This window comes from Dermochelys coriacea, chromosome 24, assembly GCF_009764565.3.
Source record: "Dermochelys coriacea isolate rDerCor1 chromosome 24, rDerCor1.pri.v4, whole genome shotgun sequence".
In the NCBI taxonomy this organism is placed as follows: domain Eukaryota; kingdom Metazoa; phylum Chordata; order Testudines; family Dermochelyidae; genus Dermochelys; species Dermochelys coriacea.
The window spans coordinates 5,536,243-5,550,738 of NC_050091.1; the positions used below are offsets into that span (position 1 = coordinate 5,536,243).

The window sequence follows — 14,496 nt, forward strand, 5'->3', positions numbered from 1 at the left end:
AGAAATGTGGTGAAGAATAAGGATGCTGTCCCCGAATTGGGGCCCTAACTGAGGGCCACATTAGCCAAAGGGCTGCAAGCTCCCACTGCGACTCCGAGGAGCAGATTTGCCAAAGTGTTTAGTGCCGGGGGCTTTGGAAAAGCATCACCAGCATGGGAGCTGCTTGGAACAGAGCACCTTTGCCAATTGGGTCCCTTTGCAAAATCTAGTACCACGGACAACTAGCCCCTCTAAGGCCTCGCCTGCAACCAGGATCTGGAGTTGCAAGCCCCCGTGGGGAGACACAGTTTGCACAGGTACAATGTGATTTTGCACTGGTGCAGGTTCTCCCCAGTGTAAATGGTGCCTAGAGGTTTGCACCAACATCCATTGCAATCAAGGCCCAAGGGCTTTCTATAATGTCGATCACTGTAGTAGTAAGTGTGCCCAGTACCTATGCAGCTATCACAGTGCGTGTGTCTCTCTCTCTGTCTCCCTATGGACATCCTAAAGGAGACTCTCCCAAGCCTGCTGGGTGGCTGGGGTTTTCCCAGGAGCCATCTTTGTAGCCCTAATTTGGAGGTTCCCTGACGATCAATGGGAGTTTTTCAGGATCAGGCTATGTTGCCTTTTCCATCCCCAAAAACTTGGGAAGGGAGAGATGCAGCCAGAGCAAACTCTGCCCCCATCCTCACCCTCCAGGAAGTAGAGGATGCATCTGGCCAATTACCTATTTCCTTTCCAATATCCCCTTCCCTTTGCTCTTACGCAGAGAGCGCTCAGTCCTGCAGGGCCCATCTCCGGCTGCAACAAGTTATTTCCTTGTGCCACCCACTGCCTGATTCTCCCATCGGGATTAAGAGCGTGGCAGGAAGCTGACTCCTGAGAGATCAGACCTGCAACCTGACCCTGGTCCCATTACCTGCCCACATCCCACCTAGGGAGGCACTCCAGCCATCCGAATTGCACTCTTAGCCAGCTGATGGAATACATTTGCGGCTACTTAGGACTTCACATCTGTCACTGTACAACATCCCATGGCCGCTTGGAATGCCATGGCACATGGATAAATATAACAAGTACTCCTGCTCCAAAAGCACAGGCTTCTGCCATCTGAGTGATGGGAAAAATCTCCTCTAGCTATTAGCAACACAGGATCTATGACACACATGATATTATGACCACTGGGCTATGTTTCCTCTCAGTTCCAAGCTTCTGCTCTCTGAGCTATGGGAGAATCTCCACTAGCTTTTATCAGTGTAGGGCCTATGACACACAGACCATATGACCACTAGGCTAGACTTCCACAGTTCCAAAGTGACATTCTTGTGTGTATGTCTCTCTCTTTCCATATTTTTGTTCTGACAACAGCTGATGTGCTTTAACCATTCACTATGCCTATGAAATGCAGAGTTGGATGAGATGGGGCTGTGTGTCACAGATGGATTTAATTTTCAAGATATCTTGCAAGATGTTGCCAAAAGAGCTGGTTGCTAGACAGGTTAGACAGACACACCCAGCAAGCTATGAGTGCAGGATAAAGCATTCAGATGACAGATTAGACTGGCCTTGTCTAAATGCAAGAAATTAATTTAAACCAATTTTAAAAGATTGAGTTAATCTGGCACAAACCCCTCTGTGGATGCTCTTAATTCAGTTTAGGAACAGGTTTAAGCTAAACCGAAGTGGCTCTTACTTGACAAACTGAACCAAAATAAACCAGTTTCAATCCAAAATAAAAGCCTGGACACAAGGGTTAAGGAAATCGGGTTTTTTGGTTTTTTTTTTAAATCACCCTGGTGTCCTTTTCCTGTGTGGACACCCTTAGATGGGATTACATAAATCCTAGCAGGCTACGTGAAGAGAAGTGGTAGTTAGATCAAGCAGATGACCCAGCTCATTGTGATCTGGAGAATATAGCCAGTGAAGGAGGTTAGCATGACCAGCTGCCTCAAGCCACTTAATACTTTTCTGATGCTGCCACTGACTCCGGCTACGTGAAAACTCCCATTGGAGCATTCATTGCTTGGCCCCTCAGCCCTTCTCAAAGCAGCTCTTCAGAGCTGACAGGACTTCTAACAACTTCCATCAAGCACCCAGCGACGATTCGTTTGTCCTTCAAAAGAAAGACCTCATGCCACCGGGTGTTGTCTCCCATATATCAGCTCTTTAGATGCAATCTCTCGGCTCGCTCCGTTCCCCTGCGAGAACAGGATGGCCAAACTGAACTCCCCAGCCTGAAGTGGCCGCCAGACAAAGCCTGCAGCTGGTCTAGTCATTCTCTCTGCTTAGCTCTCTTCCCTGATGGAGCTTGTTTGTGATTTATTTATTCAATCCCTCATTTTAATCCCTTTTCTCGTCTCTGCCAGGATGCTGTGCTGTAAACCAGGGCAGCAGGCCCACGTCTTTTGATCCGGGTGGCCGCCCTTCCATTGCAGCCCTTGGCCATTCTAACCTGCCTCGCCGCCCCTTCCGGGAAGCTACGCGTCTTTGTACAGAGCTAGCTGGCAAAATTACATGCAGTCCCGTCTGTCGGGCCAAAACTGCTCTGCAATCATTAACCAGCTCGGATCTCCTTCCTCCCCAACCGCTGCCCGCTGAAGTGGCGCTCATTAACTCAGCCTGGTAAATAGAGTCGCATTAGGATTGCTTCACAAGGCTATCTGCCTCCCGTTTCCTAGCATAGCTTCAGTGCCATGGCTTGGTGTGTATGCTATGTCGCCCTTTAGTGGTTGGGTCTCCATAGGCTATAATGGGCACCATAGACCAATGGTTCTCAACCAGGGGTATGTAAATCCTGGGGGGTACACAGAGGTCTTCCCGGGGGTACATCAAATCATCTAGATATCTGCCTGGTTTTACAAAAGGCTACATAAAAAGCACTAGCCAAGTCAGTACAAACTAAAATGTCATACAATGACCTGTTTATGCTGCTCTATAGGTTATACACTGAAATGTAAGCACAATATTTCTGTTCCAATTGATTTCTTTTATAATTATATGGTAAAAAGGAGAAAGTCAGCAATTTTTTAGTAATGGTGTTTGTGACGCTTGCTTACAAAAATCAGACCTAAAAATATGCAAGTCATTTTTAAGTGAGGTGAAACTTGGGGATACGCAAGACAAATCAGACTCCTGAAAGGGGTACAGAGTCTGGAAAGGTTGAGAACCACTGCCATAGAGGATAAAGGACATATTACTACCACCACCTGGGGGAGCGCTCCTTTACCTTTAAACGGTAGATGGCCACATCTAAGCAGCAAGATTCTAGCCCTGGTTCCACAGGAGTGTGGGTCTGCGAGTTGCAATGCAACAGGGGGTACATTACAGCCTTTTTGTTAAGCCTGCAAAGTGCCTTAGTAAACTCATGTCCATCCAGCACCTGGTTTGGGTCACACCTACAGGGCAGGAGAGGGGTCACCTTAATATAAGGTTACATGGCAGCTCCTGCCTGGCTTCTCTCAACCCTCCCTTCTTTGGAGGAGGAGGAGCAGCCCTGTATTTTTCCAGAACATGAAACCTGAGCGTTTGCATTCCCATTCCTCCTGGGTGGGTCAATATTTAACCACTAGGAACTCAGCCAAGAACCCCCAGCAGGGCTGCTGCGGTGCTTTTAATCTCTTGGAGAGGAAGCTAATAGTACAAGGGCCTTGTTTGGTTTATACTTGCCTTGGATTGCACAAAGGGCATTTAAATTCTCTCCCCTGCTGGGTTTACTGCCCCTGCCTGGTGAGATGTGTCAGCTGGAGTCGCACCTTCCCTAAAGAGCCCGCTGGCCTTGGTAAGTGCCCCCCTTCAAAACAGTATCGTTGGGGAGCTCCAGACTTATTCCATCTCAGTGACTCTTGCAGTAGATTGGTTGTGCTTAGAATCAAGAACCGATTTGCAAATGGCAGGAAGGTGTAAACCCCAGCCGGGCTCTGGGAAGGAAAAAAAAATTAAAAGCATGATGCTCTTTGACTCTGGCAACAGCAGCAAGAAACAAAAGCACCAGCAATTGGGATTTCGGCTAGCAAAGATACAGACGATGCGTGCACAAGAACGGAATCTAGCTCACTCCCCTGTGGCTGATTTGGATCCTCTGCACGGGGCTATTAGCTGCAAAATCTTGTGTGTTTCACTGAAAGGAAACAGGCCTGGACTCAGACCAGCAAAAAGCAGATACAGAGCCACTTCATTTAACGTATTTGTACAGGGCCATATTCTGATCCCAATTCTACCAGGGTAAATCTGGAATAACCATTATTAAAACACATTGCAATAACCACCACAAAGCAATGGATTATCTCCATTGTACAGCACATTCTAAACTAGATAGAATATCCTTTATCTCAGTAAATTTTAGAAGGGGACGAGTCTTTTATGTGTAAAAATAGTCTGGTGGACAAGGCACTGCACTGGGACGTGAGAAGCCAAAGTCCAATTCCTAGATCTGCAACTGACGCCTCTATGACCTTGGGCACGTCACGTCATCTTTTTGTGCCTCAGTTTCCCCACAAGTACCTACACAGGGAGAAGGTATCTGATACTAAAGGGCTCTTAAATACAGCCAATAAAGACATCTAAGATCCAACACCTAGACCTAGAAGCTGAAGTTTGACAGATTCAAGCTAGAAAAAAGGCACACATTTTTAAACAGGGAAGGTCATTAATCCCTGAAACAGCTTTGCTAAGGGCATGCTAAATTCTCCATCACTTGAAGTCTTTAAACCAGGACTGGTATCTCTTTGGAAATGATATACTCTAGTCCAACCACGAGCTATTGGGCTCAATATGGGGATAACTGGGTGGGATTCTCTGGCCTGTGTCCTGTAGGAGATCAGAGAAGATGATTATATGGGTCCTTTCTGACCTTGAAACCTCTTCATGAATCTGTAAAACTGGGGACCTGGTGTGGAGAGATTCTCTCTCACCCTTTGTCTGTCTTGTCTCTTTAGCTTGTAAATTCTTTGAGGAATGCATCCGATGAAGTGAGCTGTAGCTCACGAAAGCTTATGCTCAAATAAATTTGTTAGTCTCTAAGGTGCCACAAGTCCTCCTTTTCTTTTTGCGAATACAGACTAACACGGCTGCTACTCTGAACTCTTTGAGGACTGTCTCTCACATGGTGTATGTGCAGAATCTAGCACAACTGATCACGATTAGTGTCACACAGGGAGTCAGTCTTTAGAGCTCTATGCACTCCTGTCATACTAATTAATAGATCACGAATAAGGCCCTACTTAATATGCAACACTGCGGAAGTTGCGGATCCTGCAATATTAGGCTTCTGCTAAAATTTTGATTTTAATGGCTTACTTTGCACAGTCCACAATTTGCGTACATTTTGAGGTTTGCAACACACACTTTTTTCCACATTACTACAATAGAACCCCATTTATCTAAGCCAACAGCAGCTGGAGCTCGGGCTGACAGCCCAAGCCCTACCGTGCATGGGGCTGACAGCCCTGCGCATTGACTAACATAGTTGCAGCAAAATGTCTAGTTATCAAAAAAGATTAGCAGGCATAACATAGCGCTTGAGGGTTTATATCGTTCCAGCAAATTTTTCTTAAATAAATCGGGCTTCTCTGGCTTTTCCAAATTGCCACAATGAAAAAAGGTCAATTATTACTTTTCCGTTATTTTCTGTGTCTTGTTTGCAACTCAGACACAATTATTTGACAATCATCCTGCGATTCAAGTAGGGCTTTACTAATGAGTAGCAATCATTGCATGAGTCTGTGAATACAAGCTGGGATATCATTAGAAGGGCTTTCAAATCCTCTCATTTCAGGGCATGAATTGATCTATATTTTCCATATGCAGCCATGTGGACCTTCAATACAAATGACTTATTTTAGATTCAGAGCAAAGGAAGAAAGAACCAAAATAAAGTCCCTACCTCCACCCAGTCACTCCTCCTCCCCAAATGGCTGCCTATCTCCGCAGGGCTGGCAGGACACAGAAAATGGAATTACACCAGTGACATACTTGTTGCACAGATTGGGAAACCAGTCAGAAATCTCTCCCCATGACACAGGATTGCAGAGGAGCAGCCACCCCAGATCAGACTGATGGTCCACCTAGGCCACACGCCTGTCTCAGGTAGTGGCCAGAACCAGTTGTTTCAGAGAAAGGTGCATTTTGGAAGCACGGCTATTAAATCAAATCCTCCCAGCTGTCAGAGACAGGCCATTGGACTAGATGGGCCATCAGCCTGCACCACTCTGGCAGTACTTAGGGAGCTGCAAGTTTCATTCTCAACTTATAAATTATTTTAACAGAGAAAAGACACACTGGAGAAATAACCCCTGGAAGGAGAAATAGCTTAGCTTCATCATGTTCACCTATGCTTATGAGCAAATTTTCAATAAGGTAACAAGCTCCTTCCCCAAATGCAGCAAAGTCAGTTTCAACATGGGAGCAACAGGAATGGAGGCCAGAGATGCCATGGGGAAGAGGAGACCTGCCTACTAAAGGAGAAGGGGAATTCAAGGATTCAAGCATCCCAAGAGACAGGACCAGGACAAAATGCTTCCTATAGCCTTTGGAGTGCAGTAGAAGTCGGTCCCCGGTGCCTTGCTTAGTTTTGCAGACAGCGGGTTGGAAAATTTTCGACAGCAAATAGCAGTTTTATCAAAATCTAACCATCTTGCCAGATTTTGATGAATTTTGTTGACACACAAAAATTGAAACACTGTGTTAGTGTCATTGCGACTCATTTTTACTTTCATAGTCTATTAACATATCACAATAATACTGTCTCTTTATTTTTCTTATCCTTAATGTGATGTTTAGGCTATTTGATATTTGTAATGCAATATGAAATGCAAACTGAAATGAGCTGAAATGATGCGGGTGAAAGGAAACGTTCCAATGGCCCTGAATCAACATTTTTTCAGAATTTTTGTTCTGTGGGAAATTCCTAAATTTCTGCTTTTTGTTCCGAACGGAAGCAGATTTCCCCGCCTCCCCCAAAATGCTGGACTGTCACCTGTAAGGAAAACTCCAGTTCCTGACCAGAACTAGTTTTCCAGACTTGCTCTAAAAGCTTTGGCCGAACCCAGTGTTGAGCCATAGTTCTTCAGCAGCAGCCCAGGGAGGGAGTTATTCCAGAAATGCCTTCCCAAGGCAAGCAGTCAAGATCAGATCATTAGCATTGCACCCGCTTAATCATCCAGAGTGGGAGTGGGGCTTTATCTCCCTCATCAACCTCCCTTGGGCATTGCTGCAGCCTGACTGTGCATAGCACCAGCGAGGTGGGAGAGCGGGGGATTGCTTCATGTTGTTGTTTCTCCACACTGCTGGCTATTGAGAGAAGGGGAGGGGACTAGTTGTGACCATTCACACTTTCCCTGCCCTGTCATCAGTTGCTTAGCTTTGCAGGGGGCTCCTCAGGAAGGATGCTGAACGCACCCTGCTGCGTGTGAACAACCATGGAGATTGATGCTGTTTTTCTTAGCAACCCTATTCCAGGGGTCCAGCTCGGCCCTCATTAGCAACCCTACAAGAACAATCCAGGACATGCAGCCCTCGCTAGCAACACAACACTAAAGACAGCTGTCATAGTTTCACTGCTCTGGGACCTAGCTATCTAGAATAAAGCTAGCTCAGGTATGTCTACTTGAGCGGTGCTCATACCCCGTGATTGCAGTCTAGCCATACCCACAATCACTCTTGCAGTGAAGACTAGCCTCTAGAGCAATAGCTCTCAACTGTCCTCTCCCCACACCCCCATGCATCAAACTTTTGGGGGAGGGGGGCTTCCCACTCAGTCATGGGGTTCCAACCCCACTCCTGAAATTTGGGGCAGCTGCCCCCTGTCATGATGGAGGGTGGGCCAGGCCAAATTTGAGCAAGGGGCATTTGTGACCCAACTGGCGCGTGGGCTCACCACGCCCACTAGAACTCTTCGATCATGCTGAAATTGAGAAACAATCCCCTGACAACCATGTGGATATTAAGGTTCGTGGTTTGTAAAAGATTTCCTAGCCCGGACACAGTTAGACAGCAGGCCAAAGGCCTGACTGATTCCAACCAAAGGGGATTTCAATCAATGTATTAATGGCCGCAGCTCCATCTAGATTACACTGTAAAGTCCCATTTCATAAAGAGGCAGTGATGAAAAACTAAAAAATAAAATAAAATAAAATAAGAATCACTAAAACACCCCCAGCTTTACAAACCGTCCCACCCCCCAGAGGTTAAGAGCGCACTAAGGCAGTTCACAGTTTACCCTACGCTCCAGATCAAAGGCTGCCTGCCAAACAAGCCACCCTGTTTATTTACCAGCCTCAGGAAGCAGGAAACAAAAATTAAAATATTCCCCCCTGCTGAACGGGGCATCCGGTTTGCTCAGCAGCAAGGCAGCCGGGTTCCTGGCCATGGGGCAGCATCTACCTGGACATTCCTAACATTCCTTGGCTAAGGCAGCTGGTAGCAGGTGGCGAGGGGGGGAAAAGCCTCATTACACCAATGACCCTACAAAGCCAACATGACCTAGGAAAGTTTCTACTGTTCAGCACTGGAATTACAGGTACCAGAGCAGCGAGAAAGGCTGACCCAGCATTAGGATGCTTGGGAGACCAGCATTCAATTCTTTCCTCTGCCACAAATTCCTTGCGTGGCCTTGGCCAAACCACTCTGGGCCTCAGTTTCCTCATCTATAAAATGGGAATAATAATGCCTTGGTGGGAGGGGTGTAAAATGCATTAAAGATCATGAAATGCTGAGATCATGGGAACCATGTACATACCTGATAGCCTGTTGGTTAAGAACAAATGGATTAAAACCATAAGATTTAAAAAAAAAATCATTTGGTTTCATCTCATCTAAGATCCTTAAGCACATGCAGAATCGGTCCCTACAGAATACTGCTCAGTGCTCAGGTCCATAATGAACATGAGCACTAATTGAAATTCTATCCTCACCGGCACAAATGGGAGTCATGGGAAATCAGGGCAGAATTCCCTTTGTATATAAAGAGCTTCAGAGGTTGAGGCTGATATAGTGAAAGTTGTCTGCTTTGCGGGTGCCTGATGGATGGAGAAACTGAGGTACTGCACGGGAGAGCAATTTGCCCAAGGTCACCCAGCAAATCTAGTTGCAGAGCCAAGGATGCAGCCCAGGAGTTTTAAACTCCGAGTCTCCTTTATTCTGGACACCTCTTCTCCAAGCCAGGAATAGAACCCAGGGCCTAACATTTTCAAAGACACCTAGTGATTTTGGGTGCCTCTGTTTTTGGAGGTCCCACTCTGAGATGCCTTAGAAGGGCCTGATTCTCAGAGGATGAGCACTCAGCACTCGCTGACAAATCACTTGCTGACTGCTCTTTAAAGCGTCTCCCCAAATCCCTGGTTACTTTTGCGAATCTTGACCTGTATCTATAGAGACTGCTGAAATTGCAGCCACCTCTGGGGTGGAGCACAGCAGCTGGTTCGATACCATACTGACCACAGCAGGATTCTGCATAGCTTGTGAAATCCAAGAGGAACCCCAGCCCAAGGAGAGACTGTTTTTTAAGCATTATTCAATACAACAAAATCTTTTCAGTGGATTGCAAGCCCATTAGCAAGAATTTTTAATGAATCTGTAAACTCAGGAATAGTACCGAATGATTGGAGAATTGCTAATATAGTTCCTATTTTTAAGAAAGGAAAAAAAAATGATCCAGGTAACTACAGGCCAGTTAGTTTGACATCTGTAGTATGCAAGGTCCTGGAAAAAATTTTGAAGGAGAAATTAGTTAAGGACATTGAAGTCAATGGTAAATGGGACAAAATACAACATGGTTTTACAAAAGGTAGATCGTGCCAAACCAACCTAATCTCCTTTTTTGAAAAAGTAACAGATTTTTTAGATAAAGGAAATGCAGTGGATCTAATTTACCTAGATTTCAGTAAGGCATTTGATACCGTGCCACATGGGGAATTATTAGTTAAATTGGAGAAGATGGGGATCAATATGAACATCAAAAGGTGGATAAGGAATTGGTTAAAGGGGAGACTGCAACGGGTCCTACTGAAAGGCGAACTGTCAGGTTGGAGGGAGGTTACCAGTGGAGTCCCTCAGGGATCGGTTTTGGGACCAATCTTATTTAATCTTTTTATTACTGACCTTGGCACAAAAAGTGGGAGTGTGCTAATAAAGTTTGCAGATGATACAAAGCTGGGAGGTATTGCCAATTCGGAGAAGGATCGGGATATTATACAGGAGGATCTGGATTACCTTGTAAACTGGAGTAATAGTAATAGGATGAAATTTAATAGTGAGAAGTGTAAGGTTATGCATTTAGGGATTAATAACAAGAATTTTAGCTATAAGTTGGGGACGCATCAATTAGAAGTAACGGAAGAGGAAAAGGACCTTGGAGTATTGGTTGATCATAGGATGACTATGAGCTGCCAATGTGATATGGCTGTGAAAAAAGCTAATGCGGTTTTGGGATGCATCAGGAGAGGCATTTCCAGTAGGGATAAGGAGGTTTTAGTACCGTTATACAAGGCACTGGTGAGACCTCACCTAGAATACTGTGTGCAGTTCTGGTCTCCCATGTTTAAAAAGGATGAATTCAAACTGGAGCAGGTACAGAGAAGGGCTACTAGGATGATCCGAGGAATGGAAAACTTGTCTTATGAAAGGAGACTTAAAGAGCTTGGCTTGTTTAGCCTAACTAAAAGAAGGTTGAGGGGAGATATGATTGCTCTCTATAAATATATCAGAGGGATAAATACAGGAGAGGGAGAGGAATTATTTAACCTCAGCACCAATGTGGACACAAGAACAAATGGGTATAAACTGGCCACCAGGAAGTTTAGACTTGAAATCAGACGAAGGTTTTTAACCATCAGAGGAGTGAAGTTTTGGAATAGCCTTCCAAGGGAAGCAGTGGGGGCAAAAGATCTATCTGGCTTTAAGATTCTACTCGATAAGTTTATGGAGGAGATGGTATGATGGGATAATGGGATTTTGGTAAGTAATTGATCTTTAAATATTCAGGGTAAATAGGCCAAATCCCCTGAGATGGGATATTAGATGGATGGGATCTGAGTTACTATAGAAAATTCTTTCCTGGGTATCTGGCTGGTGAATCTTGCCCATATGCTCAGGGTTTAGCTGATTGCCATATTTGGGGTCGGGAAGGAATTTTCCTCCAGGGCAGATTGGAGAGGCCCTGGAGGTTTTTCGCCTTCCTCTGTAGCATGGGGCATGGTTGACTTGAGGGAGGCTTCTCTGCTCCTTGAAGTCTTTGAACCATGATTTAAGGACTTCAATAGCTCAGACATGGGTGAGGTTTTTCATAGGACTGGGTGGGTGAGATTCTGTGGCCTGCGCTGTGCAGGAAGTCGGACTAGATGATCAGAATGGTCCCTTCTGACCTTAGTATCTATGAAAGACATCAATGCTGCATATCCCGTGATTGCAATGCAGGCTCAGCAAGGATGCTTGCCACACCCATCTGAGCTAACCAGGGTAGCCACAGCACTGCCTATTTGACACAATATTTCTCCAGCCCTAAGAACAACTGACCTTTCTCTGGAAACGTTGATCTCCCATTACACAATATTCTAGGTCACTGCTGCAGTACTCTCAGTGGGATCTGCACCTATATGTTATGGGGATGGTACACAACACTGGTGCTATCAGTTCTCAGTAAGCAAGCTCCAAGACAATGCAGCGCTAGGAAAGTAATGAGCCAAATTCCCCTGGTATAATCCCACTAAAAACAATAAGACCTGAGCCCAGGCTTCACAGTTCTATTATACTGACTTCAGTGAAGTTACTCTTGATTTACAAGGGGGATGTGAAAAGAGAATCAAGCCAGGGGGTCTAGGGATTACAGCAGCTCAGCTAGGAGTCAGGACTCCTGGGTTCTATCTCCACCACTGACTTGGTAAAGCTACCTCTGCTTGTCTATAAAACAGAGGTAACACCTGTTTTGGGGGAAAGGGTTTTGATTAGCCCTAGTCAAAAATGTGGCACTGAAAAACAGGCCAGCACCCCAGCTGCTGTAAATCAGCCCAGCTCCATTGAAGTCAATGGGCCAGATCCACAGCTGGGGTGAATCGGCTGTAGCTCCAGCCCTGTGCTATTTATACCATCTGAGCAGCCGGCCATATAAGGATCTTGATCCACAGAGGCTTGGTGCTTTGTTAAAATGCCTTTGAGTATTAATATCCTAGCCAGCCCAAGATGCAGCTGGGACTAAAAGCTCAGCACAAAGGCAGCTCTTTTCATTGCTCTGAAAAACCTGTGTTAATTTCTCTTTCCTGCTGCCTTTAATGGCTCTTCCTCCTTTCTCTTTGTGCAGCGGGGTAGGGAGTAGGGGGCTGCTCTTTTTAGTCTTTGCAAGCTACAGCTCCACCAGGGAAGTTGTTTGTTCTCCTGAATGCCTCAAATTGCAGCAAAGAGCCCTCACGTTAAGAGGCTCATGCTCCCAGCAGCGCCTTCCCACTTTAGCATGTCAATTTCTCGGCAGAGACAGACAGTTTGCTAACTTAAGAGTAATGTCCAGGGGCAGATTGCTCCCTCCCTTTCCTCCTCTATATCCCTGACCCACACTTTGAAGCACTCCTAAAACCAAGCTAAGCAACCATGCCTGCTCCTTTTGGGGTTTTTACACAGCCCCAGGTTTCACACCGACCCCTCTGCATGCTGGGAGAAGGCTTTGTGGGGGTCGGGTCCTTGCTGTATAGATGCTCATGTGTAATTGACCATATTTAGGTTGACAGCAGGATTTGAACCCTAGACTTTCCACACTCAGAGCATGAGCTACTACCGCTTGAGCTAATGTAGCTAGAAGGCAGCCTCAAATCTTTTATGTGGCCCTGCCACTAGTGGACGACACAGACTCCCCCAGAATTGGTTGTGCATATACAATCCATTGATGAGTGAGTGCTACTCATCTCCCTGCACCTGCTCCATCGAGAGGGTGAGCCTCTTATGGGACTTGCTCATTAGTTCAAGCCGTATCAGCACATGCCTTTAGCTCTGGAGGTTCCCCAGTTCAATCCCAGGTGTATTGGCCAAGGCAGTAGCCATCCCAAATACCGTGCTAACCTGATCCACAGAGCTCAAAATGATACATCTCAGTGGAAGTCCCAGTAGCTTGGGAAACAGCTAGGAAAGATTCCTTCCTGACCCATTGCCACCAGCCACTGAAGCATGACCATGAGAGGTGACAATGTTGATGCTCTGCCAGCCCGAAATCCTTTTCAGGGCAGTTTAATAGCCATGTTTGTACTATGTGGCACAGAATCAGGTCTTGTCCTGCAGAAATGGACTGGATAGGAGGCTGCCCCCACACATAGAATGTGGGTTACACCCAAATTGTATCTCAGTCTGGATCCAGCATTGCTGGGCATAGAGAGGCCTGGTCCACACTAAAGAATTCCACTTCCCAGCCAGTTTTAATCCACCATCCCCTTAGGCTCCCAGAATCCTTCTCCCACAAGCTGCTTGCTGGTTCAGGGAGCTCAGACAGGGACTGCAGGAGGGCCCGGCAACACTTGACTAGAGTGCCTCATGTGGATGCGAGGTGCAACAGCCACCGGAACAGTGTGGCAAGAGCAGGTACAATGCACACTACTGCTATTCACACTGCTCCCAGCCCATGGCTCCAGTTAACTATGGAGCATACAGACACAGCAACAGCTTGCACTCCTCCTCCTCCTCTATCTAACCCCTTTCCCCCAAACCAACCCTCCCTCCCTCATGTCCTCCAATATCTACACAGCTCTATGATAGACTAACCACTTTGGCAACATGGCATAGCCACACAGGGGCCAGTATGTCTTTTACCAACCATTGCACTGCTAAACAGGATTAATGAGCACCCGTCGCACCCCGACCTGGCTGGAGAGATTCCATGCAAACCTCATCAGAGCGAGACACACGCCCCAATTACAGCCGGTCCCGCTTGGCTGCCAGCATCTCCTTTGACCTCCTCACAGCCGCACTGACACAGGCCGTGTCAAGACCGTTTCGGGGAGCGGGACGGGATTAAGCTGGGAAGGAGCAATCCATCAAAGGGGCCGAACAGAGCAAAGAACAAACACCGCCCTGGTCGTCGGTGGGGGAAACCTGCTTGGAACCAACACGCAAGGTCAGCAGCTGTTGAAAAGTGAATTGGAAGGACAGGTCTCATCCTCCCTCAGTCCTCCCTCTGATCACACTACAAGCGTCGCACCACTAAGAACTAAGGACTAATAATTATTTAAACTGCTGCAGCACCCAGAAGTCCTACTCAGGATCAGGGCCTTGCCTGCTAGGTGCTGTACAAACACCTAGGCCTGCTCTACACTAGCATTTTTAAGATTGACAGGGTTTATTAGAGGTGGGATTGGTATTTAGGTTGCCTGACACTTCTCATTATAAGCCCCTGTTTTCAGTTGCTTATAATTTTGCCAAACTTCAACCACTTGGGGGGGAATTTTCCTTGCTGGGTGTCTGCTTCAGACTGAACTGTTGTGGAAAGTGTCAGCCAAAATGTTTCAGCTGTTTCTGATAATGAGACTAGAGAAAAATACATTGTTT

General features: G+C 46.3%; 1 protein-coding gene across 1 annotated transcript in view; it reads right to left on the reverse strand.

Moving 5' to 3' along the window:
- LOC119847898 (perilipin-2-like) overlaps nt 1–14,496 on the reverse strand; it is a 48,559-nt gene that overhangs the window by 12,514 nt on the left and 21,549 nt on the right. The gene's annotated exons all lie outside the window — the stretch shown is intronic.